General features: G+C 44.0%; 1 protein-coding gene across 1 annotated transcript in view; it reads left to right on the top strand.

Annotated features, from left to right (window-relative positions):
* ARHGAP35 (Rho GTPase activating protein 35) overlaps positions 1–25,405 on the top strand; it is a 129,438-nt gene that overhangs the window by 79,056 nt on the left and 24,977 nt on the right. The window lies entirely within an intron of this gene.

Consider the following 25,405-nt stretch of genomic DNA (forward strand, 5'->3'; position numbering starts at 1 on the left):
GAAACGATAAGCAGATGGGTCACTTCCTGATCCTGACTGGCCTTTCCAACCTCATCTTTCCTCACACTTTCTCAGTTTTGTTCTTCCATGTCTTTGCTCATCGCCATTCTTACTGCCTTATGTTGTTTCTCCTCTCACCTGACAAATCCCCACTCTTTCTAAAGCCTTCCCTCTCTAGACATGCCTCTGTTATAGCAGGTTTTCCCTTGTTGAGGTCAAATGAGGTTGTAAGGTTGGGGCTCCGGTCTAATAGGATTAGCGTCCTTGTAAGAAGAGAGATGAGGAGTTCCCTTTGTGGCTCAGCAGTACAGAACCTGACTAGTATCCATGAGGATTTGGGTTCGCTCCCTGGCCCTGCTTAGTGGGGTAAGGATCCAGCATTGCTGTGAGCTGTGGTGTAGGTCACAGGGCACAGCTCGGATCCCAAGTTGCTGTGGCTGTGGTGTACACCAGCAGCTGTAGCTCCGATTTGACCCCTAGCCTGGGAACTTAAATAGGCTGTGAGTGCAGCCCTAAAAAGACCCCAAAAAAGAGAAGAGACATGAGAGCACTCTTACCAGAAACCAAATTGGTCCGCACCTTGAGCTTGGAGTTCCCAGCCTCCAGAACTGTGAGAAAATAAATTTCTGTTAAGCCACCACCTACCACCCAGTCTATGATATTTTGTCATGTTAGCCCTAGCCAAAGAATGCAGATGTCAAGGTGATTGATGCAGGCATCAGAACTGAGATCTTGGGAGTTCCCTTTGTGGCTTAGCAGAAACGAATCCAACTAGGAACCAGGAGGTTGCACGTTTGATCCCTGGCCTCGCTCAGTGGCTTAAGGATCTGGTGTTGCCATGAGCTGGGGTGTAGGTCACAGACGCGGCTCGGATCTGGTATTGCTGTGTAGGCTGACAGCTACAGCACCGATTCGACCCCTCGGCTGGGAAACCTCCATATGCTGCCAGCACAGCCCTAAAAAGCAAAAAGAAAAAAAAAAAGAACTCAGATCCTTAAGGTATGGGCTGATTCTTTCTCATTTATGCATCCCTGTGGGACCTAGCTCTCCAGAGACCTCAATCAGGGATCTTTGGGTTCACATGCCCAGAACAGAGCAATTGGGTCAGTAGGAATGGGAATTGAGGCAACAGAAAAGTCAGAAAGACTGAAGCTGCTCGCAGAAGACGTGGAAGACTATCATTTGAGAGTCCTGGTCTCAAAAGATAAGCTCACTCTTTTGTGTTGCACACAGGTTTATTTGTTTGAAATGTAAGATGTTTTGGGTGTCAGACAGTTGAATCCCACTTTTTCAAACAGAGGTGGTGCAAGGCCTTGTGATTTCACCCTCAGCCAGAATCCTTTGTCTGTTTAAGTTTGGTGGCCTCCCAATAGTTTAAAAACAAACTCACACCATTTATCTTTTCAGGTAACTGCAATTTGGTTGAAACAAGACCTTTCTAGTATGTAGCTCCTGATAACTGCAACTACAATCAGTGTTTCTGTTTTGTGTGTTTCAAAAGCCACAACAGAAAACTCTTTCTTCTGTTATGGTTGTCAGGAGCCAGCATTTGGACTGTGGCAGCAAGAGAGTGTTTTTGTGGAAACTTAATCTAGAATGCAGTATTTCACTTCCTGGCCTGGGCTCTCTATGAAGAACTTGTGTTCCTTTATAACCCATAAAGGGAATGAAGGACCCCAAATCCGGGTAAATTCACAATTCTTCTGAGCTTTGAAAAGTGTAGGTTATGTAGTTGTTATTGTTTTAATACTAAACTAAATGAAACTAAATGAAGAAAAACATGGTGCAAATACCCAATCTGAATTGAATTAAATATAACAATTACTGATTCTAAGAAGCCCTTTCATTCTAACCTGCCCCTGTCCATGTGATAATAGCTACTGTGGGAAGGATTGTGGGCCAGTACAGCAAATGTAGGTATTAATGCTAAGTTAACCTGGTGTGGAGAATGTTAAAATGGCCCAAGGTGTACATCATCAGAGGGACGGAATGTGGTAGTAGCTGTTTTAACAACAATAATAATGAGGATAATTAACATTTAGGAGGAGCAGTCCTAAGCTGTTTATAAGCATTATTTCATTTCATCCTCGTGGTGAGGAGTTATCCCTTGCCCACATACAGCCAGCCTTTCAACAGCCTTCTTGGCAGCAATTATGTAAGGCTGACAATATCTTCCTAATCTGAACATCACTCTTTCATGTTTCCTGTTTTGGGTAAGAAAGCCCTATCTTTAGAGTGATCTTTGAAAGAAAGGACTTACACAGCATTTAAATAATATGAGCAAGATTACAGGGGAACTCTTTAAACCATTTAGGAAAAAATGGCTGTCTTTTTTACAAAATGGAAATTGCTTTACTATTGTCATATATTTCTTCTTGAAAGATATAAAGAAAAAAGTAAAAATGAGCCTTAATGCTGCCACTCACTTGTAATCATCATTTACTAGGAGAGGTAATACAGCAAACTGGTGAAGCACAACCCACTGGAGTCAGTCTGCTTGGATGCCAGGCTTCATTCTGCCACCTCCTTAGCTCTGTGACTTGGGGCAGGTTACTTACTCTAACAAAGCTTTAGTTTCCTCATCTGTTAAGTGGGTGTGCTGATGAAAAACAGTATTCTGATATATCCAAATATCCTCTTAAATTTTTTTAATGGCCACGCCCACGGCATATGGAAGTTCCCAGGCTAGGTGTGAAATTGGAGCTGCAACTGCAGGCCTACATCACAGCCACAGCCACACCAGATCCATGCCTCATTTGCAGCCTGTGCTGCAGCTTGCAGCAACGCCAGATCCTTAACCCACCGAGAGAGGCCAGGAATCAAACCTGCATCCTCGTGGATGCTAGTCGGGTTCATTACTGCTGAGCCACAATGGGAACTCCCTAATTTTTAAAATAAGTCATTTGTAAGCCTTCTGGGACCATATTAAACCATATATTAATTTTTGATATTTCTGTGATACTATATTTTCTTTTTTGTCCCTCAGTAGCATTTTAAACTTCATATAGCTTTTGGCTTCTTTTTTTTCCCCCTCGAAGCACTTGTAAAAGGAACTAGTAGGTTTGTGTTTATATAGAGATGAAAGCTTTTGATTACTGCATATTCACTTTGTATCCAGGCTCCTTACTGAATATTTTATTGCTTGTAATAGTTTTTCAAATGATTCACTCAGACTTATTGAAACATAATTTACATACAATAAAACCCATCAATTGTAAGTGTACACCCAGTGAGTTTTTGACAGATGTGTACAGTTATGTAATCACCACAATCAAGATACAGAGTTTCTTGGGATTTTTTTTTTTTTAGATAAATACGTAGTAACATTAGTAAATAATTATAATTTATCTCCTTTTCCTCATATTTATTCCTCTGAATTTTCCCCTCTGAACTATTCTGTTGGCCAATACTTTCAGGACAGTATGATATGTTAGTAGTAGTGGGTATTCTTACCTGTTCCTTATTGGCTTTGGGATGATTTTTTTTTTTTTTTTTTCTTTTCATCTTTTAAGGACTTGACCTATTCATCATTTTTTACTAAGACTGTTTTGGTTTATCAAGAGTGCAGTTAAATTATATCAAATATACCCTGAGCTTTTATAAAGATGCAGTCATTATAATTTCTCTCTTTTGATATATTTAGGAATACATTAAGTTAATAATTTTCACAATGAGATCTTGCTGTGTAGCACTGGGAACCATGTCTGGTCACTTATGATGGAGCATGATAATGTGAGAAAAAAGAATGTATACATGTATGTATAACTGGGTCACCATGCTGTATAGTAGAAAATTGACAGAGCACTGTAAACCAGCTATAATGGAAAAAAAATAAATATTGTTATATAAATTAATAATTTTCTACTGTTGACCCACTCTAGCAGTCCCAGAATAGATCATACTTGGTGTGAAATACTGGGAAATAGATTATTTGGTCTTTGTCTGCAGGTTCTGCCACATAGCTCCTAAAACCCCTGGAATCTCTGGACTGATGTCTTTTGTAGGCTAATGAGATGACTGGTGACTTGGGGCCCCTAGGATGGGGCTGGTCCCCAGAAAGACCAAGGATTATTAGAGGTTTGAAATTTTTGGCCCCATCCCCCAACCTCTGAGGAGAGGCAGGTGGCTAGAGATTTAATTTAATTACCAATGGCCAATGGCTTAACCCTTCATACCTATGTAATGAAGCCTCCTTAAAAATCCCTAAATGATGGGAGTTCCCGTCATGGCTCAGTGGTTAATAAATCCGACTAGGAACCATGAGGTTTCGGGTTCCATCCCTGGTCCTGCTCAGTGGGTTAAGGATCTGGCGTTGCCCTGAGCTGTGGTGTAGGTCGCAGACATGGCTCAGGTCCGCATTGCTGTGGCTGTGGTGTAGGCCAGCAGCTACAGCTCCGATTGGACCCCTAGCCTGGGAACCTCCATATGCCGTGGGAGCGGCCCTAGAAAAGGAAAAAAAAAAAAAAAATCCCTAAATGATGGCGGTCACAGAGCTTCTGGGTCTAGATGCCAAGAGGATGGCATGCTCAGAGGAAGGCACAGAAGCTCCGCTTCACTTTCCACACACTTACCATATGCATCTCTTCCATTTGCCTGTTCCTGAGTTTTAACCTTCATGATAAACCAGTAATATTATGTAAAATGTGTTCTTGAGTTTTGTGAGCTGTTTTAGGAAACTAACAAACCTGAGGACAGGTTGTGGGAACTCCTGATTTATAGCCTGTCAGTCAGAAATACAGGAGGCCTGGGACTTGTAACTGGTGCCCAGTGTAGGGACCAGTCTTGTGGAACGGAACCCTTAATGTGGGGGTCTACACTCACTCTGGTGTAGCTAGTGTCCGAATTGAGTCGTTGGATATCCAGAGAGTTGGAAAATTGGTTGGTGTGAGGAGAAAAAAAAAATGTACATTTGGTGTCAGAAGTGCTGTGAGTAAAAACAGATGGCTTAGTTACAGAATATTATTTTAAATGTGCTGCTGAATGCTATTTGCTAATAGATTTTGCGTCAGCGTTGATAAATGCAGTTATTCTTTAGAGATTTTTTTTTCTTTTGAATGTTCAAAAATGTTTATTTTCCTTATATGTTGAAATGGCAATTTTGCTGGATATAAAATTGGGTTAGGGAGTTCACACTGGGCGAAACAGAATCAGCAGTGTCCCTGCATTGCCAGGACGAAGGTTCCGTCCCTGGCGGGGGACAGTGGGCTAAAGGATCCAGCGTTGCCACAGCTGTGGCATAGGTTGAAACTGCAGCTCAGATCTGATCCCTGGCCCGGGAATTCCATGCTGTGGGATGGCCAAAAAAAAAAAAGTAAAATAAAATTAGGTTAGCCTTTCTTTCCCAGAGGACTTTATAGGCACCTCTCTGCTCTCTTCTAGTGTGGGCTATGCATTGGAGAGACCTGAGGCCAGCCTGTGTTTTGCCTGAATGCCTCAAAGATTCTCTTCTCCCTCCCTCTCTGTCCTCTCATCTCTCCCTCTCTTTAAAGGTTAATAAGTTTACCAAGACAGACCTTGTTAATTGAATTAAGTCAGTTTTTCCTAGAATATAGTGAGCTCTTTTGATCTGTAGGTTCAAGTCATCCTAACTTCTGTTCTGCACATCCTTTACAAGGTTTTCAGAAATGTCTTCTCTTTTCTGTGTTTTTTATTTCTGTAGCAAAAAGATTCAGTTTTCTCCTCTACTTCCCTAGGTCTGACCCTAAATGTTTTATCTACTTTTGTTGTCTCATATCTTTTCTAAGTATATCTCTGCTTTATTTATTTATTTAGTTTTTCCTAGGGCCGCACCTGTGGCATATGGAGGTTCCCAGGCTAGGGGTCTAATCGGAGCTGTGACCAACGGCCTACGCCGGAGCCACAGCAACGTGGGATCTGATCCAAGCCTCGTCTGTGACCTACACCACAGCTCACGGCAATGCCGGATCCTTAACCCACTGGGCGAGGCCAGGGATCAAGCCTGCAACCTCCTGGTTCCTAGTCAGATTTGTTAACCACTGAGCCATGACGGAAACTCCTGTCTCTGCTTTACACACTGTTTCGTAGAGAAGATGGCATTGTTCATTTGTTTTTTGTTTCATGAGAATATATTTTTGTTTACTAATGGCAACAGTTTTTGATGAATGTTCTTTGCAGTTGGTTTTTCTTGTACTTCTGTTTGTTTGCTAGTAGTCTTCCTGGAGATCTTATGCTTGGGGGGTGGGGTGTGAGTGTGAGAGAGAGAGAGAAAATACACAACAAAGTTTACCATCTTAACCATTATTTAAATGAACAGGTCAGTATGTGCTAGATCTTTTATAAAATTGTCATTCATCTCTGAATGAGGTGATTCCTTCAGGGCAGGCAATTTGTAGAAAATTCTTTTGGGAAGGGGCTAGCCTAGCAGGAGCTTTTCTTAAATACTCTGTTGGCTTTTCTTGCCCTCAGACATTTGGAATTGGCAGCTGGAATGCCCAGGCAGTCTCTCTCTGTCACCCTGCGTCCTTGATAGAGTGTCTCCTGTAGGTCTGCCTTGTGTATATGATTCTTCGTGCCAGACTGGGTTTGAGGAAGCCTCAGTCACCAGTCCCTGAGCAGTTCCCAATGTTAGAAACAGTGAGTTGCTGTTTTCACCCTTTTAGAATCAAGCATTTACTTTTTAGAAATGGACTTGCACGCTTTGTCCAACATCTGTAACAGCAGGCATTCTCTCTCATCGCTTTTCCCACACTTTTATTTGACCATTACAGCATTTGGTGGTTCTTACTCATATATTGGGGTTTGAGGTCACAGATGTCTCTAGTTTTGTCGAAGACGTGACGTTTCTGTTTCTTATTCTCCTGGTTGCTTTTGTGTGATTCTCTAGAAGAGAAAGGGGTAAAGTCTTTATTGTGCTATTTTAAGAGGAAGTATACTCTTTCAACTTTAATAAATAAAGCATTCTAAAAAATTCATTTTTTTATAGTCCTTATTTTTTGCCTTCTGACAAGAACTTCTTCCCTCCCGCTGGTTGTTAAATTGTTGCTTTTGGAGTTCCTGTTGTGGCGCAGTGGTTAACGAATCCGACTAGGAACGATGAGGTTGCGGGTTCGGTCCCTGCCCTTGCTCAGTGGGTTAACGATCCGGCGTTGCCGTGAGCTGTGGTGTAGGTTGCAGACACGGCTCGGATCCCGCGTTGCTGTGGCTCTGGCGTAGGCCGGTGGCTACAGCTCCGATTAGACCCCTAGCCTGGGAACCTCCATATGCCGCGGGAGCGGCCCAAGAAATAGCAACAACAACAAAGACCAAAAAAAAAAAAAAAAAAAAAAAAAAAATTGTTGCTTTTGTGTCATTTAAAGGTAGCTTGATCTTGTTGAGGGGGAGTGGTGGCTTGAGGCTTTATTGCAAGGGATGTCTTTAGACCCTTTTCTGCATTCTCTCCATTAGCCTGGCTATTCTGTCTCTCTGATTTTATTAGCATTTCAGTTAAATCTCTGTCCTCGGTTACCCATCTTCTGTATGTGTATATATATATATATATATATATATATATATATATATATATATATATATATATATATATCACTAGGCTGAGAAACTTGAGAAAGAACTGTGTACTGCAGGAATAAATGCAGACCCTTCTAATCACCAAAACAGGAAGCTATTTGTGAGCTTGTAGGTAACAGACCCCTGTGGCTTCCTTAGGTCTTGTAGTGTGGACAATTTCATAGGTTTTCATTCTTTAGTCTACATAAAGACAGTTCCTTTTTAAAGAATAGATGTTATTGTTCACCCCAGCCGTAATTATTACTGTCATGTCTTTTTTTTTTTTACTTTTTAGGGCCGCACCCATGGCATATGGAGGTTCCCAGGCTAGCTTGAATCGGAGCTGTAGCCACTGGCCTACACCACCGCCACAGCAATGCCAGGTCTGAGCCAAATCTGCGACCCACACCATAGTTCACAGCAACACCAGATCCTTAACCCACTGAGCGAGGCCAGGGATCGAACGTGCATCCTCATGGATACTAGTCAGATTTGTTTCCACTGCGCCACAACAGGAACTCCTACTACTGTCATTTCTTTAGCCAAATTTTTCTTTTCCAGCTGGTCATAGTATAGCAGTCAGATTAAGCCAGGTTAAAATTTCGGTGGAACAAAGTCATGGCGTTCCCGTCATGGCGCAGTGGAAATGACTAGGAACCGTGAGGTTTCAGCTTTGATTCCTGGCCTCGCTCAGTAGAATAAGGATCCCTTGTTGTTGTGAGCTATGGTGTAGCTCACAGACTCGGCTTGGATCTGGCATTGCTATGGTTGTGGCACAAAGTTGGTTTTTTTTTTTGTTTTTTTTTTTTTGTCTTTTTTTTGCTATTTCTTGGGCCGCTCCCGCGGCATATGGAGGTTCCCAGGCTAGGGGTCTAATCGCAGCTGTAGCTGCCAGCCTACGCCAGAGCCACAGCAACTCGGGATCCGAGCCGTGTCTGCAACCTACACCACAGCTCACGGCAACGCCGGATCGTTAACCCACTGAGCAAGGGCAGGGATCGAACCCGCAACCTCATGGTTCCTAGTCGGATTCGTTAACCACTGCGCCACGACGGGAACTCCCAAAGTTGTTTTTTATATTTTTGTTTGTTTTTGTCTTTTTAGGGCCGCACCCATGACATATGGAGGTTCCCAGGCTAGGGGTCCAATCATTGCTGTACACCACAGCCACAGCAATTCGGGATCCGAGCCACATCTGCGACCTACACCACAGCTCACAGCAATGCTGGATCCTTAACCTGCTGAGCGAGGCCAGGGATCGAACCCACCACCTCATTTTTCCTAGTTGGGTTCATTTTGGAACTCCTGTTTTTTGTTTTTTTGTGTTTTTTTTTGTTTTTTTTTCTTCTTCACTCATGATATTTCTTTTTTTTTTTTTTTTTTTTTTTTTTTGTCTTTTCTAGGGCCGCTCCTGCGGTTGCCAGGAATCGAACCCACAACCTCATGGTTCCTAGTTGGATTTGTTAACCACTGCACCACAATGGGAACTCCTTTTTTGCCATTTCTTGGGCCGCTCCCATGGCATATGGAAGTTCCCAGGCTAGGGGTCTAATTGGAGCCGTAGCCACCAGCCTACGCCAGAGCCATAGCAACCTGGGATCCGAGCCACGTCTGCAACCTACACCACAGCCCATGGAAATGCCAGATCCTTAACCCACAGAGCAAGGGCAGGGACCAAACCCACAACCTCATGGTTCCTAGTCGGATTCATTACCCATTGGGCCACAACGGGAACTCCACTCATGATATTTCTTTTGACATCTGTGCTCTGCACTGTCCTCATTCAGAAACCCAGCTGATGGAGCAACCACCCTCTTGAATGATGCCAGGTGCGAAGGGATAAAGACTTCTAGAGGATCTTATTCTAGCAATTAAATGTTTCAGCCTTGCCTCAGTTCTACCCTCCAGTCAGTGGGCAGAACTGGTCACATGGCTTACCCAGCCACAGCAGGGCAAAGAAATTTATTTCCTGTTCCCAGGAAAGAAGAGTGGGACATTGGGAGAAGCACTAATGATGACCAAGACTAACTATCACTTGTTTCAGCAGAGTTGGCAAGTATTCCATTTAGAATTTCAGATGTTTGTGTTTGTACCTTTTTCTTTTGCATGGGTTGGAATGTCTGTGCCCAGCTCTGCACAGAACATCCTGGCTGATTTTGCAGAGGGAAAAGATTCTGAGCTAATCTCTGTTTTTTGTATGATTTTACTTAATCCCCAGTCTTATGAGGCAGAGACTATTATTTTCCTGTTTTAATGATGAGCTAGTATTGCTAAAAATTAAGTCATTTGCCCCAAAGTGGCTTAACTAATAAGTAGCAGATTCAGCTCAAATGTTAATCTAATTCCAGTACGCAAGCTCTTAATCGTCTTTATATTTATATCTTAAAGCCTGAATGTCCCCAACTTTTAAATGGGAGGCTTATTAGACTAGTTTGTCTACAACAGCCTTGCTGACTTAAAAATCTGCCTACCTTCCTATAACTAATATAATGGCCTTGGTTATCTATGCTTTGAAATGCTAACCCTTACAACATATGGCATTTCCTGGAAGCAGGGAACCAAAGCCTGAATAATTTGAAAATAGAAGTCTTGATATGACAAAGAAGGACAATTTATGGCAGCACATATTATATACTTCTCTTGCCTGAATGTAGCATAGACCTTGGCATCCAGCAGTCATGGTGGCAGGGTAGTTTCTGACAGAGCCAGCATTCTTTGGGGTGAGAGTATATGCATAGACATAAATCAGGTGCTTTTTTTGGCCTTTTAAGTAAATATGGCAGTTGGGAGACCAGCTTTTAAAATAGCTTAAACTGGAGTTCCCGTCGTGGCGCAGTGGTTAACGAATCCGACTAGGAACCATAAGGTTGCGGGTTCGGTCCCTGCCCTTGCTCAGGGGGTTAACCATCCGGCGTTGCCGTGAGCTGTGGTGTAGGTCACAGACGTGGCTCAGATCCCGCGTTGCTGTGGCTCTGGCGTAGGCTGGTGGCTACGGCTCCAATTAGACCCCTAGCCTGGGAATCTTCATGTGCTGCGGGAGCAGCCCAAGAAATAGCAAAAAAAAAAAAAAAAGACTGAAAAATAAAATAGCTTAAACTGGGAGTTCCCGTTGTGGCTCAGTGGTTAACAAATATGACTAGGAACCATGAGGTTGCAGGTTCAATCCCTGGCCTCCCTCAGTTGGGTTAAGGATCATGGTGTTGCCATGAGCTGTGGTGTAGGCCAGCGGCTACAGCTCCCATTAGACCCCTAGCCTGGGAACCTCCATATGCTGCAGGTGCAGCCCTAAAAAGACCAAAAAATAAAATAAAATAGCTTAAACTTAAGACTTGGGGTGGGGGTAGGGGTGCTATGTCCTAAACCTAAAGGTTTTTACTCCTTTTTAAAGCATTTGTGCTTGTTAAAAATAATCAAAGGCAAAATGTTTAGAAATTGGTGCATTCATGTACTGGTTTTTGGGATATAGCCATTAAAAAAGGTAATTGGGGAGTTCCCATTGTGGCTCAGAGGGTTAAGAACCCAGCTAATATCCATCAGTGTCTAGGATTGATCACTGGCCTTGCTCAGTGGATTAAAGTAATTTTGGCTGGCTTGCTGCTGTGCCAAAAGTTCAGTCCCTGGCCTGGGAACTTCCACATGCCACACAGGTGCGGCAAAAAAAAAAAAAGATTAGGTGTATCTAACCATGTGGGACTATATGTCCATGATTTATTGTAAGGTGGGAAAAACAAGTTGCAAAATAATGTATATATAATGATCGCATTATAAGATGTTGAAAACCTGTGTGTATATGCTTATGATTTGATGTGAAAGTGTCTGAAAATAGCAGAGGTTTCAGGAGTGCCTCCCAGGTGGCTCTGGGAGGGGAGGGAAATTTTTGATGGGGGTATGGTGAAAAATGCAGCTTTTGCTGCTATATACTCTATATGTACTTGGTATGTTGTGTGAAAAGAATTTTTTGTTTTGTTTTTTAGGGCTACACCTGTGGCATATGGACGTTTCCAGGCTAGGGGTCGAATCAGAGCTGCAGCTAAGGCCTACACCACAGCCACAGCAACACTGGATCCGAGCCAAATCTTCCATATATAGCACAGCTCACGGCAATGCCAGATCCTTAACCCACTGAGCAAGGCCAAGGATCAAACCCACATCCTCATGGATCCTAGTCAGGTTCCTAGCTCACTGAGCCATAACAGGAACTCCGAAAAAGAAGTTTAACAGTAAATGTATAGTACTCTACTTTTTTTTTTTTTTTTCTTTTAAGGGCCCTACCCATGGCATGTGGAGGTTCCCAGGCTAAGGGTCCATTGGAGCTACAGCTGCCGGGCTACACCACAGCTACAGCAACATCAGATCCAAGCCATTTCTGCAGTCTACACCATAGCTCACAGCAATGCTGAATCCTTCACCCACTGATCGAGGCAGGAATTGAACCCACAACCTCATGGCTCCTAGTCAGATTCATTTCCACTGTGCCATGATGGGAACTCCTTTTTTTTTTTTTTTTTTTTTTTTTAACTTTAAAAAATTAAACTGTATAGAACTGTTTGCGGTAGCAAAATAAAATCACTTTCTCTTTCCTCATATTTATCTGCTATTAGGAGTTTGAGTGGTTCCCTTGCAGAGATTGTTTTCTGTGCATATATGTGTACATAGTAGGTATCATGTGCACAACATGTTTGTACACAGTTGGAGCAACACTAAACACACTGTTCTGTGGCTTGTTTTCTTTTCCACTTAAAAAAATATATTGTGCACCTTTTCCCATATTGGTAGGCATAAACTACTTACTACTACTACCACTTCTTTTAACTCTTCTGATTCCTATATATAGTGCGTAGTATTTCTTGGTCTGGGTTTATCATAATTTATTTTCTATTGGGGGATATTATTTCTGGTCTTTTATTATAAATAGTACCACAGTGAATAACTGTGTATAGGTGTGTGTATACACATACCTACAGTTGTATAAATATATCCATAGAATAAATACCTCAGATTGGACTGAAGGGTACATTTTGTGTTTTGATAGATATCGCCAAAATGCTCTTCATTGTATAAGGGTAGAACAGTGTTTTTAAAATGGTAATATGGTAGGATTGCAAGATGCCTTAAAAATCATCTAGTTCGGAGTTCCCGTCATGGCGCAGTGGTTAACGAATCTGACTAGGAACCATGAAGTTGCGGGTTCGATCCCTGGCCTTGCTCAGTGGGCTAAGGACCCAGCGTTGCCGTGAGCTGTGGTATAGGTCGCAGACAAGGCTCGGATCCCACATTGCCGTGGCTGTGGTGTAGACCGGCGGCTATTGCTCTGATTCGACCCCTAGCCTGGGAACCTCCATATGCCACAGGAGCGGCCCTAGAAAAGGCAAAAAGACAAACAAACAAACAAACAAATCATCTAGTTCAACTCTATAGTGTGGGTAAATCTCATGAACATGTAGAATAAAAGAAACCAGAAACAAAAGAATACATATTGAATGATTCTATTTATATAAAGAAAAAAACCAGAGAAAACTTACCTATGCTATTATCCTTGGTGAGGCGTGGAGACTAGAAGGAGGCTTCTGGATTTCTGGTAATGATCTCGATCTTGATCTGGGTACTGTTTTCACGGGCGTGTTCGGTGTGCGAACATTCAGCACCGTACACTTCTCTATAATCTTAAAGTTTTTGTTTTTTAAAGCATCTGGTCCCAAGTCTTTTCCGTTTTATAGATAAGACCTCAGGAATTAAAGGGTCTCCTGCCTGATGCAACTGAAGTTTCCTGAGAGCCTTATACCAGAAGCCAGAGCCGCAGGCTTTTTTGCCAAGATTGGACTAGTGAAGCTCTTGGCACTCAGAAAGGCTGTGACTGTGACCATGTCTCTCACCTTGAGGAATTACGGTGTGTCTAAGAGCCCCCTGATGTGTCGAATGGAGTTTCTTATTCTAAAGCTCATGCTGCTATGTTTGGGGAAACCCTAGCACAGGCTTCCCGCACCTGGTCAGTAGACCAGCTCAGAAATTTTATAGCTGAGGAAAAGTCCACTTCTGTGTCATTCCAGCCTGTCTCCCACTCATGATTTCTTTTCCTTAAGCCGCCTTCCCATGCATCTTAATCTATACTTTCCACTGTTTATTTCTCATTGTTTTAAGCTCTGTCTCTATTTCAGATAATTGTATCTTTTTCAGTAAAAATCATTTATTCAAATTAAAAAAGAAACATGGGAGTTCCCATCATGGTGCAGCAGAAACGAATCGGACTAGGAACCATTAGGTTGCACATTCATCTGGGGCTGCACTCAGTGGCTTAAGGATCCGATGTGGCTGTCGCTGTGGCATAGGCTGGCAGCAACAGCTCCGATTAGACCTCTAGCCTGGGAACCTCCATGTGCTGAGGGTGTGGCCCTCAAAAGACAAAAGACAAAAAAAAAGAAAAAAGAAAGAAAGAAGAAACAACAAATTAAAAAGGAAACAGATTCGTTTTATCCTTCGTGGTGTGCTTTAGGACAGTGATGGAGTGTTGGATTCCAAGGACTTGTTTGCATGATGTGTGACTCGAAGAGGGGTGATTTTCAGCATCTAGGATTCCTTTATTTTAATGTGGAGAGTCTGTCTGGAAACTTTCTGTAAGTCAAAGCATAGTTGGATATTTAAGCATGTCATGTGGTCAGAAACATTCCTTGCAGTCATCAAATTGATTGGAGATTAAGATGGATTCTGAGGAGTTCCCGTCGTGGCGCAGTGGTTAACGAATCCGACTAGGAACCATGAGGTTGCGGGTTCGATCCCTGCCCTTGCTCAGTGGGTTAACGATCCGGCGTTGCCGTGAGCTGTGATGTAGGTTGCAGACGCGGCTCGGATCCCGCGTTGCTGTGGCTCTGGCGTAGGTCAGCGGCCCAAGAAACAGCAAAAAGACCAAAAAAAAAAAAAAAAAAAAAAAAATGGATTCTGAGCATTTGCTAAAGTGCATGTACCTATCAACTCTGCCAGTGCTGGTAGCACATCTATATGGGATGCCCTGTTTGATCATGAGTTAGAAATGTGGCTAAATTACAAGAGCCAGCCCTCTTAATATAAGACAGCCTTAGCAGCATAGTCCGTTCCATGTCCTGGCAATACCAAGAGTTTTGTGCAGACTTTAGGTAAGTATTTAAAGTCCAGGAGTTCTCATCATGGCTCAGTGGTTAACGAATCCGACTAGAAACCACGAGGTTGCAGGTTCGATCCCTGGCCTTGCTCAGTGGGTTAAGGATCTGGTGTTGCCGTGAGCTGTGGTATAGGTTGCAGACTCGGCTTGGATCCCGAGTGGCTGTGGCTGTGGGGTAGGACAGCAGCTACAGCTCCAATTCGACCCCTAGCCTGGGAACCTCCGTATGCCGTGGATGCGGCCCTAGAAATGCCAAAAAAACAACAACAAAACAAAAGAAATAAATAAAGTCCAGACTGGCCGCCTCTTCAATCTGAAACATCCCTGCCGTGTGGAGGAAATGTTAAAGGTTAATTTGCTAATCTGTTCTAAAGGGGCACTGGTAAATACAGTGCTGGGGAAAAACATTCCAGATATGAATTTGAAGAAGTACCAGAATGATGGATGAGTCCCTATCTTGAACCGGACAGGGCCTTCTGTAAGTGGACACTCTCAGTAGAAAATTCCCATGTAGGACCTCACTCCAAGCCCCTAACCCACTTCACTCCTTTTTTCCCTTTTTTCCTTCACCCTCGGCCTCCCCTCTGGCGTCATCATACCCATTTGTTATCAGCAGGCCAGCTGGAGTCACACCTTCTCACTGACTGACAGCCCTTACTTGTATTGAGCTTGCCCTCCCTCTTCTGGACTTGGGTGCCAGTGTTGTATGTGTCCTCTGCTCAGCAGTCATCATGGTCTACCTTATGGCTTATCTTTTATTATCTTTAATTTGATGACACTTTTCACATCTTTACCTGATCTCCCTAAATTGTCACCTCCTAAAAGGATATGACAGTGTTTCATTTTTATATCCCCACTATACGTATAGGATTTAGTATAGTGTCACCCAGGTGGTATGCTTTCAGTAATATTTTATTGCTGTAATACTCTGCCCGTGTGTCATTTCATATAATATCATCAAAGAGATTATTATAAATAGAAACTTCAGTTTCAAAATTTATTTTGCAAACTTAAGCAGGTAGTATCTTTCTGTCTTCTTTACACCAAAGGTCAACCTCTATTGAAAAACTGTATAACAAGATTATTTTCCGGTTCTGATAGTTAACCCTCTAAAGTTAGGGTAATATTTGCTTGACAGAGCAGTTTCAGTTGAGCAAAAGAGTTCATGTGGCTTACTGGAGCTTACTGGCAGAAGATTTTATCTGGGTTTTAAGATCAATATGTGAATTCTTTGAAAAGGAAGAGTAGGCACAACCAGTATGAACCCAGGGGGAGACTAAGTCTCAAAACCTTGTAGAAATAAGTAGTCCTCGTAAGTCTTTGGCAGCCTATCCAGATATAAAGCATGAATCTAAAGCTATTGATTTCCCCTTCATATTTATATTCAATTATCGTAGTACTACCTTTTGTATCTTTCCCCTATATTTTGTGACATTTACTTCATCAACTATTAAATCCTAAAAACTGGGTCTTTTCTAAGAGTTTGTTTCACAGATTTCACTTTCTTATTTTTATACCAAAATCATTTCCTAAATTCTTACTTTATAATGTATTCTAATAACTGGTAGAATTAATTGTTTCCAACTCCACTTTCCATCCCCTTAATTGCTCTCTTTACCAGAATATTCTGTAGTCTCTGGGTTTTTTAGTCTTAAAAGAGTAACTAAGGACCTGTTCTATGCCACTTCCCCTTAGGTGCTGGAGGTTCAGAAATGTGTAAGACAGCTCATATTGCCCTGGCAGGGTTCTCAGTCTGGTGAAGATTATGGTGAAGACCAGTTAGTAAAGGAAGTAGTTGCCAGGAAACCTGTTTTTCTACCTCCCTGTTGCCTAGCTTAATCTGTGTACGCAGCAACCAACTAGGTCTACAGGGCAGCCTTCCAGCCTGCCTCTGTGTGACATTTTCTTTTTAGGGCCGCACCCACGGCACATGGAGATTTCCAGGCTAGGGGTCGAATCGGAGCTGTAGCCGCTGGCCTACACCACAGCCACAGCAACACCAGATCTGTCTCTGCAGCCTACACCACAGTTCATGGCAACGCCAGATCCTTAACCCACTGAGCAAGGCCAGGGATCAAACCTGCGTCTTGTCCTCATGGATACTAGTCAGATTCATTTCTGATGAGCCATGACAGGAACTCCTGTGTGATGTTTTTATTACATCTTTTAAAGATAATTTTGCTGTTTTTTTCTTTTTTGCAAAATATCTTATGTAACTCAGTGCATTTTTAACCTTTCCAATGGAGATTTTTGTCTGATTTATGTTTAAAATGCAATTGAACATCTTTGTGTAGTGTGTGGTTATTCAATAGAAGATTTTGGCATTTCTATATTTTTTTCTCTTCCTTTTTCTCATAATTAGTCATTGCAGCTGTTTGTCTTTACTTTCCTAGATTGATGAGGTGGGTAGAGTGTAATAAATTAGTTTGTCAATCTGTAAGTATGGCTGGGCCTTTTTTTTCCTTTTTTTTTTTTTTTTTTTTTTTTTTGGCTTTTTAGCTATTTCTTGGGCCGCTCCCACAGCATATGGAGGTTCCCAGGCTAGGGGGTCGAATTGGAGCTGTAGCCACCGGCCTACGCCAGAGCCACAGCAATGCAGGATCCGAGCTGCGTCTGCAATCTACACCACAGCTCGCGGCAATGCCGGATCGTTAACCCACTGAGCAAGGGCAGGGATCGAACCCGCAACCTCATGGTTCCTAGTCGGATTCATTAACCATTGAGCCACGACGGGAACTCCCTGGCTGGGCCTATTGAGTACAAGGCATTTTCAATGCTGAGGAGATCCTGAGCCTAAGGCCAGGTCCTCCTGGAAAGAGAGCTGCATGGAAGAGGAAATTAATAGTTAGTAGTTCACAGTGTGGGTTTGCCCCACGTCTGTGAGGCGGAACCATTAGGAGGAAGTCAGGGAAGGAAGAAAAATCCCTTGAGCTGATTTGGCCTGTCTGGGCTGGGGGCTTGACCTGAAAAGATAAGTTAGATGCTGTAACAGAGAATGGGGACGATTATTCTAGATAGGAAGGACTGAAGTACAAGTGAGAGGTGCGGTGCTGTTGATCTCAAATCCTTTGAATGCCAGGCTCTGGCATTTAGACTTGTGTTTTCAGACTCTGTCTCAGATCCCTAGGACTCCAAGGAGGTGCTTTTGTGTGGAAACCCCAAGGAAGGCAGACCGCTAGGACTGTGGGTTCTTCACCCTTAAGATTTTATATGGAAAAAGAATTTGGTGCTCCTGAGAAAGCTTGTCAACCTTTGCTATCATTGGTGGAAGGCAGAGTTTGAAGGTTTTTATCTGAGAGAATTTGTGGACGCTCTCAGAGGCTGCTCCCCTGTTACCTTCCCACGTCAGTCAACCTAACCAATCAGTCCTGTTGTTTTTACCACTTAAATGGGTCTCGAATCTGGCCCCTGAGCCTGCAATTAGTCTCACTCTCTTCCTGGTTTATAATCATTGCCCCTTGCTCTGCTCTGGTCTCGTGTCCATTCAGGCCTTTATCCACACTGCTGTAAACATCTTTCTAAAATAAATGAGATCACATCACCTTCCCCTGTTTAAAATTCTTCAGGAGTTCCAGTCGTGGCACAGCAGAAACAAAACCAACTAGGAACCATGAGGTTTCGGGTTCAGTCCCTGGGTTCAGTGGGTTAAGGATCCGGCGTTGCCGTGAGCTGTGGTGTAGGTCGCAGACATGACTTGGATCTGGCGTTGCTGTGGCTCTGGCGCAGGCTGGCAGCTATAGCTGTGATTAGGCCCCTAGCCTAGGAACCTCCACATGCCGCAGGTACAGCCCCAAAAAAAGACAAAAGACAAATAAAATAAAATTCTTCAGTGACTGACTATTACATCTAAAATAAAGTGTAATGCTATTGTTAAGGTAGCAGAACCGGCCTCTGTCCGTCAACTAGCCTCACCTCTTGCCATTTTCTTCATCCCCAATGATAAACTTCAGCCACACCGATTAGAGCTGCATACAGCTTCTTAAGCTTTTGTGCTCTTTCTCACCTGCAGTGTCTTTACTTGCTGTTCCATTTCAGGAGCCCTCTTCTGGAGTCTCCGGCCTACCCCTGAGTTGGTGCCCGTCACCCTGTGTTCTGTAATGCTCTGTGCTGGCCTCTGTGAGCACTTAGATACTGGACTCGGATTGTCTTTCTCCCTCAATAGATCCTAAGTTCCTTGAGGGAATGGGCTGGGTCTTCATCTTGTATCCTCTAAACCAAGGACACGGGGCTCTAATAAATGATTATGAATGAGTGAATGGTGTAGAGACATTCAGAAAACCTCAGCCCTCAAAAGTGCCATTCAGTGGAAACATGGAATTGTATCCAAAGAAAGAGAGAAGTAATAAGATATATATAATACTAAGGTCTTAAGCAAGGTTGCAGCAACTGAGTGGTAACAAACTTCCCTGTGTTCTTACTGTCAGGGGTAGAGTGTGTACTGCCAGCAGTCCAGGGAGTGTGTGTGAAACTTTTGAGGTAAGATTTTAAATAGAGGCACCCAAAAAGAAAGGAGCTATGAGGCAGCAGAGCAAGGGGAAAGAAAGTGAGTGAATTAGGCTGCCAGGGCTAATGGAAACATGGTGGCCTGAGGGTGGGGCTAGCCATGAAGATTCCAGTCCACCTCCTGAGTGGAGGGAAATGTCTACAAATCACTTTAGAATTTAGAGTTCAAAAATAGGAGTTCCTGTTGTAGCTCAGCAGGTTAAGAACCCAACTAGTATTCATGGGGTTGCAGGTTCAATCCCTGGCCTCGCTAAGTGGGTTAAAGATCTGGCTGTGGCTTAGGTTGTAGATGCAGCTCAGATCCAGCATTGCCGTCGCTGTGGCGTAGGCGGGCAGCTACAGCTCTGATTTGACCCCTAGCCTGGGAACCTCCCATATGCCACAGGTGCAGCCCCCAAAAGGGAAATAATAGTAGTTATAATAATAATAATAATATAGAGAGGCAGCATTATTCATTATAGGCAAAGAGTGGTAACGACCCAAATATCTAAAGGTGAAAGGATAAACAAAATATGGTCTATCCACACAGTGGAGTGTTACTCCTGAAAAAGAATGGTGTGCCTCCACATGCTGTGACCTGTTTCCCTTGAACACAGTGTGCTAAGTGAAAGAAGCCAGTCACAAAAGACCGCTTATCTTAGGATTCCATTTATAGGAAATATCCAGGATAGGCAAATCTTTATTTATTTATTTATTTATTTATTTTGTCTTTTTGCCTTTTCTAGGCTGCTCCTGTGGCATATGGAGGTTCCCAGGCTAGGGGTCGAATCGGAGCTGTAGCTGTCAGCCTACACCATAGCCACAGTCACAGCAACGCCAGATCCGAGCCAAATCTTCGACCTACACCACAGCTCACGGCAACACCAGATCCTTAACCCACTGCTCAAGGCCAGGGATCGAACCTGCAACCTCATGGTTCCTAGTCGGATTCGTTAACCACTGAGCCACGACGGGAACTCCACGAGGTAAATTCTTGAAGGCTGATCATTTAAGATCTCTTATTGGCTACACTTACGCTTTTTTTTGCTTTTCTTTTTCCTTTTCTGGCTCTTAATTGCAAAGTTCCGTTTCACCTTTGAGTGCTGCAGAGTGCTGCTGCCACAGAGCCATCTTTGGAGTTTGCTTAAATATTTTGTTGTTTAAGGGACCTGATGCAGTTAGAGCAGGGAGCTTGGTAAAAAACAGATTCTCAGACCCCTGGAATCCATGACTTGAAGGTTTATTTTTTATTTAGAGCTGCATAACCTTGGGACTATGGATAGGCTTCTGGAGGTCTGTGAACTCCTGAAAATCATTGCTGAGATTGTGTGTGTGTGTGCATGCGCGCGCACGCACACAGTGTGGATGGACCAGAATCCTCAGCTTCATTAAGATATCGGAGTGAAAGGAGTCTCTTCCCAGAAAGTTAAAGACTACTGTGCAGCCAAGTGTTTGTGAAATACCTACCATGTGATCCAGAGCAAACAAGAATGATGGCACACCCTTGTCCTCAAGGAGTTTATGGTCCAGTAAAGGTAAAAAGAGTTGACCCTAAGCCACTTAGAGCTTGCAAAAGAGAATTCAGTGAGGGCTGGCAGGTAGATTCGTTGGAACTTAAAGGATGAGTGAGATTAAAGTAATTGAGCCTAGATCAAATAGTTGTCTCTTCACAGCTCTCTAAGACAGGAGACCTCATAGCTTCCTAGTGATTCCATGTGCCTTGGTGGTCTGTATTGAGTATGGTCCACCTCCAGTTTTACTGTGCGCCCGCCCCCTCCTTTTGGATCCTTTCCAAAATGGAGAGTCACTGACCTCGTATATGATGGCAAATACCAGTAATAACAACTAATAAAACGTATAATGTGGTAACATTAGTTCCTGGCTTTATTTCCAGTATCTCACCTCCATATTACAGATTGAAATTAGACAACTCCCCTAGCTGCTAGAGTTTAATAACTCCCTTGGTTTTATCCCTCCCACAGATAGATGCCTTAGCACCCATCTGTTTCTGTTGTGTTTTCACAGTGACTGCAAGAAACAGACTGGACGCCCAGTGTCCGGGAGTTCTTTGGGTGGTGCACAGTTCCTCAGAAAACACCAACCCAGTGTTTTCTGGAACTGCCCTCCCAAAAACCCCCCCAAGTAGTAAACGAAAAATGGCTGCTAAGTGTTTGGAATAAGAAATCTGCATATATTTTCAGCTTTATAACTGAGAGCAAATTACAGTGTTGCCCTTCTAGGAGACAGCAGGACAGAAGGCCAAACTCTTTATTTGAGCTGATTTCCTACAGCTGTTGGTGAACTCCCAGATTGCTCAATCTAATTGGGAAATACTCTTTATTTAGCTCTAGCATGCAGCACAGAGCCTTCACAGAGAGGTGCCAAAGCAGCATCTGTGGACAGCGTGGTAGGAGTGACCCTGCATATGTTCCTTAACTTCTCCGAGTCTCTGTTTCCTTGACTGTAAAATGGAGATGAAAATAACTTCCCTGCAGGGTACTGTGCATATTAAGAGAGATAATGTGTACCAGGTGCCAATTTGGATCTCACATTGCCAGGCCCAGTGCTGTTTCCATGGGTTTCATCTCATTCTCATAGCAGTCTTCTGAGAAAGGTGAATTTCCAGTTTTCTGATAAGGAAAATGGGATTCACAAACAGGAAGATAGGAGCTGGGATTCTAACCCAGAGCTGTTACCCTTTGGCCATATTGCCTCCCTTCATTGAAGTCATTTGAAGCCCAAAGAAGACAGATCCATGGGCCCTGCCATCAGTGGAACAGTGGGATCAGGCAGCTAATGTTAGACTCTGGCCTCCTACACCAGGGTTCTTTCTATCTAACTGCACCACAGGGGGAGTTTCCCTCCTGACACCAACTATGGGGGCCTTTTTCAACACCACTTCTTCAACTCTCTAACACCAGCCAGGTGTCCTACAACTCGGTTCCGGCTCTCACCACCCAGGGTCATCAGCAGTCCCTGTGGGTTTCGGGCTCACTCTCACAGGGTCGTCTTACTTGCACGTGCCAGTTGCAGGTCCCTAGGCTACCCACACTCTGGCTTGGCCGCAAAGTCAGGGGGTTCCCACAGTCTCCCCCTAGCTTCAGTCATTTGCTAAGAATGACTCACAGAACTCAGGAAAATGCTATATATGTGACTCTTGAACAACAGAGGACTGCGTGGGTCCATTTATACGTGGATTTTTTTCAATAGTAAATACTCTAGTACTACCCGATCGGTGGTTAGTTGAATGTGCAGATGCAGGACCACAGATGTGGAGGGATCACAGATAAGGAGAGTCCACTATAAGGTATAGGCGGGTCTTCAACTTTGTTAGGGTTCAGCACCCTAACCCCTACGTTGTTTAGGGTTCAGCTATGCTCGCTATTACAGTTTATTGTAAAGGACACAGCTCTGGAACAGCCAGATGGAAGAGAGCTTAGGGCAAAATGTGGGTAAGGGATTCAGAGCTTCCATGCTCTCTCTGGGAGTTTCCATTCTTCCTCCCAGCACCTCAGTGTGTTCACCAACCTGAAAGCTCTCCAGAGGTTTAGGGATTGTTTAGGGGTTTTATAGAGGTTTAGTCACGTAGCCACGATGGATTAAATCATTGACCGTTAGCAACTGAATTCACTCTAGCATCTCTACCCTTCCTGGAGGTGGGGGTGTGGGGCTGAAAGCTCTGACTCTATTCAAGGCTTGCTCTTTGTGGTGACTAGCCTCCACCCTGAAGCTATCTAGGGGCCCCCAAGAGTTACCTTACTATCATAAACTGGTATCTTTGGAAGGGGCTAGCTGTGGATAACAAAAGACACTCCTGCCACTCAGGAAATTCCAAGGGTTTTAGGAGCTCTGTACCAGGAACTGGGGACAACGATCAAATATATATTTCCTATTATATCACACTGCCCCTGCCCTCCTCACAGAGTTCCTATGTTTAAGACCTTGCCAGTGGGCTTCCTCTGCCCCTCTGTGAACACCTAAGGCTAAAGAGGCCACCGTCCTTTGAGGCTGGAAAGGAATATCAGGAAGAGCCCAGACGTGGGCCAGGATGTTTGTCATCAGTGTGAGGACTCTCGTGCAGAGCTCTTTCTTCCTAGAGCACCGTACACACTTCGTCGACTCTCCCGTGACTTAGAGGACAGTGTTAACCTCAGAGTAGCACTAATCCCTTTTTAGAAGAGAGGAAACAAATCCCAGAGTCCCAGGCAGAGGCTATTCACAGCCATCAGAATGGAAAGGACCCTTGTTCCAGCCCTTTCTTCTGTGTTTGGGGCTGGTGAAGCTGTGAGCTTTATAGCATCAGATTAAACAGATTTAGAATTTTACCAAGTTTCTTCCCACTTGGGTAACTGATGCCTTAAAAAGGCTCCATTTTCTGTCCACATTTATCATAACCACTTTCTAGAGCTGTCCTGAAAGAGAATTGGTGGGACTGGAGCAGTTAAATCTAGTCAGTTATTTCCCTGCAGTCAGCCTAGATCTCTGTAATTCTGTCTTTCAGAGAAGGCAGCTAATTTCAGTATAGATACTCCCATCTATCACTGTAACAATTTAATATAAAGGTGCAGTTACAGCTTGAATACACCAACAGGCTTTATGTGAGTAATTGCTGTATTTATATAGCTTTGAAGTAATGATAAAGTGCTAAAATATGAGGTATGTGGTTTCATTTCATATGCTGTGATTTTTATGGGGGTTCTGTGTTACTTAATCTCTCCCTCCCCCTTTAATTCTAGGTTTGTTAGCCATTTGCTTTCTCATTACCCAAATCGTTTTCAAACAAAGCTTTCTCCACTTTTTTTTGACTACCTCCCATGTGCCATTTCTTGCCACCCTCCTGGTTTCTGCTTGCTTATAAACAAGTCACTTACATTCCAAAAATGCCTTCTTGCCATAAAAGCAGGCAGGCAGCTCCACTTTTGCCTCTTCCAGACAAGCAGAGTTCATGTGGCTTGTGACTCGGCATTGCTAGCGGATTTCCTCAGGACCCAGTGCCCTGATCAGAACAGCATGCCCTGGCAAGCTGCCTGGAGAACCCAGCAGCCAAAGAGAAGTAAAGCCTATTTCACAGAGTAATCCTGCCCTTCCATCCAAGACAGAAAATGTCTGGGTGGAAGCTGAAATCCTGAAACATTTCCAACAGGCCTGCCTTGCCCAGTGGTTCCAGTTGCGCTTTTCCTCTCCTTGCAGAGAGCTCTGACTTAGCCAGCGCAGAGAGGAGGGCACTGTGTCTGCCCCACTGGGCAGTGGGGCAGGCTCTCCTCTAAGAGCAGCCCCTACTCTCGACGGAGGGCCCTCACCCTTGCTTTCTTGCTCCCTCTTATGTGGTGTGGGGGGTGGGTTCTGCCCAGCTTCTGGGAAAGGGTGCAGCCCTCTTGTGGGGGATCCCAGCCAAGGCTCCATAAAGTGAGCGGCCCAGATCGGGAGATGGTACATAGAACAGCAGATGACTTATTACCCTGGTGAGATCTTGAAGTCACTGAGTCCCTGTAACTTCTCTAGGGAGTAGCAGAGGCAGGAAAACCAGTCCATATAAGAAGGTAGGGGAGTTCCCATCATGGCTCAGCAGAAACGAATCTGACTAGTATCCATGAGGACCCTGGGGGTTTTTTTTGGTTTTTTTTTTGTTTGTTTGTTTGTTTGTTTTGCCATTTCTTGGGCTGCTCCCACGGCATATGGAGGTTTCCAGGCTAGGGGTCTAATCGGAGCTGTAGCTGTCAGCCTACACCAGAGCCACAGCAACGCAGGATCCAAGCCATGTCTGTGACCCACACCACAGCTCATGGCAACGCCGGATCCTCAACCCACTGAGCAAGGGCAGGGATCGAACCCGCAACCTCATGGTTCCAAGTCGGATTCGTTAACCACTGCACCATGACGGAAACTCCAGGACCCTGGTTTGATCCCTAGCCCTGCTCAGTGGGTTGGGGATCTGGCATTGCTGTGGGTGGTGGTGTGGGTCGCAGACACAGCTCAGATCCCGCGTTGCTGTGGCTGTGGTGGAGCAGCTGTAGCTCTGATTTGACCCCTAGCCTGGGAACCTCCATGTGCCACAGGTGCAGCCCTAAAAAGACCAAAAAAAGAAAGAAAGAAAAGAGAACATGCCTGTTCTCTACTAGGGGGACCGACATTCAGCAACTAATCACACAGCTGTACAAGCGACTTTCAGGTTCTGCCCAGTGCTATCTGGGGAAAGTGTGGAGGTGGTGGAATGCAGTGGTTAAGCACAGGCTCTGAAGTCCCTACGGGATAGTCGTAAAGTTAGTGTACAGCTCCTAGGGCTGTCGT

Source organism: Sus scrofa, chromosome 6 (genome assembly GCF_054392235.1).
Source record: "Sus scrofa isolate SSC_HxYL_T2T_F1_AM1 chromosome 6, Sscrofa_HxYL_maternal_Yorkshire_Landrace_v2.0, whole genome shotgun sequence".
NCBI lineage: Eukaryota > Metazoa > Chordata > Mammalia > Artiodactyla > Suidae > Sus > Sus scrofa.